Raw genomic sequence first — 2,318 nt, forward strand, 5'->3', positions numbered from 1 at the left:
TTTCATTTCATGCCATTCATTTCCTTTGTTAGAAAAACTGCTTCCCACAGGATCCTTTCCTCTTATTTTTCATATTTTTTTTCTTCTGTGGGAAATAAATTATTCAGGGCGTCAACATACTTGAACTGGAACTGAGATGGAGGTAGTTATAATGAAATGCTAATAACTGCCAGGAAAATTACAGTTGTTCAGAGCTGTTAGGTCTGCCAAGCAGCTGCCAGCAGTACTACGTGTCTCCCCTACTCTTCTTCCAGTTTACTGATTTTCTCCGAAATAAGTAGGGCGTTGTTCTTCAATTCCAAACTTTCAGAAAACGCTCCAGCATTGATTGGATGTGTCATTCAAATGTAATCACATAATGGACAAAGAAATGGAAGAATGTTTTTAAGTTGAATACAACGGCTTTTGATGCATGTTTAGGGTGTGCTTCAACATTATACTTTATCTGTTGGCACATACGTCTGTTGTGTCAATGTAACTCTACAGGGAGGCTGTGCTATAAATGAGACTGCTTCTGTTAACATGGATTGTTTCACTGAGCTGGCTTGCAGTGCAGACTCCCCAAAAGTTGTATCAGTAAAACTCACCACTCCCACAATTTTAGCAGAAGGATATATATGTGTAGTGGTGATGAACAGGAACCTCATCAAGAAACTTAACACCAGAAAAATTGCAAGTTAGAAGTACATCCTTAATTAGTGATCACCGATGTTGTTAAAATGTTTCTGTCCCTTACCTGATTACTGTCTCTCAGCTACAGGATAACGTCCCACAGTTGGTGGATTTAAACTGCTGAGGAACAGTCAAACACTCTGTTTTAGTATGAGCTGTGGAAGTGGTGACCCTCATCATAAGGATAAAAGCAGTCCAAACTGCTTCAACTGTTTGTGAAGTGAATACAAATGTATGGGCTTTGATTCATGAGTGAATGTGGCATAGCTAGTGAGGTGATGGTTTATCTAAAAACATGGTAGATTCCTGATTAACTCATGGGTATACCAGAGGCAGAATGGATAGTTAACTCATCATGAGCTGCAGCCTGAAGGCCTTGATTAGCCCTGCCAGTTTTCAAATGCAATATTGCCACTGTAGTTTGAGTGATACTCAGGATTTCACTGTTTAGGCCCTGCTTCACATGAATCTACTCCACACGCCATATATTGCTTTCAGCCATATAACTACACTGTACAGATCACAGAATCACAGAATCGCTGAGGTTGGAAGGGACCTCTGGAGATCATCTAGTCCAACCCCCCTGCTCAAGCAGGGTCACCTAGAGCACATTGCACAGGATTGCATCCAGGCGCGTTTTGAATATCTCCAGAGAAGGAGACTCCACCACCTCTCGGGGCAACCTGTTCCAGTGCTCTGTCACCCTCACAGTGAAAAAGTTTTTCCTCATGTTAAGATGGAAGTGTCTGTGTTTCAGTTTGTGCCCATTGCCTCGCGTCCTGTCGCTCGATTACACACAGGATTTCAAGTTTTCATGAGGAACATAAAACTTAACAGGCACATCACAGACCTTTAAAAAAAATTAAATTCAGAGGCCTTTGTAAGACATTATTCATTATCTATATCAAAGCAATGCCCACAGGCACTGCCTGTTGCACTTCACTCTGAAAACACATAGGCCCATGTTCTATTCCAGATCATCCACATGCCAAACCTCAAGGAACCTATTAATTTATGCACTTCAAAATGCAGGTCCAAGGCATTTGCTTGCTTGCAGGAACAACCCCTCAAGACATCAAACTCTTAAGAGCTGTTGGGGAGGGCTCTGTCTCTATGACTAATGTATTGAGAAGGGTTATGAGCACGCAGAAAGTCAAAGAGATTTCCGATTAACTTTCTTCTCACCTTCAAAACCGTGAAGCTAAGCAGTACTTCACTCAATAGGAAAACGCTAAACGTGTTTCTTTATTAACACAAATGGGAAACAACAGGTTTGCCATCACAGAGATTCATCCCCAATGTTTACTTGCTGCAGTCACTCACCAACGCAATGACTCAAACTTCAGAACAGGGCTTGGCTAAAACCACATAGCCAACAGTAGTAACACGTCTTAGGGATTCATTTTATTGTGGTTTAAAGTCAGTCCCCCCCCGCCCCCAGCAAAGCAGCCTTCCTCGTTTTTTTTTTACTTCAGGAAGTTAAATCCAGGCAGCGGAAGGCCTCGTTCTCCCCCTGCGTGTGAGGAAATGGCAGACACGGCTGCTGGACAGGGAAGGCTTTGCTGCTTCCACGTCCCTTTCCCCAGCCACCCCGTCGCTGCCCCGGGCCCCTCCCGCTGTCCCCAGCCTCCCCCCTACCACCGCCC

This window comes from Apteryx rowi, unplaced genomic scaffold (assembly GCF_003343035.1).
Source record: "Apteryx rowi isolate R43461 unplaced genomic scaffold, aptRow1 scaffold_1095, whole genome shotgun sequence".
NCBI classification, from domain to species: Eukaryota; Metazoa; Chordata; class Aves; order Apterygiformes; family Apterygidae; genus Apteryx; species Apteryx rowi.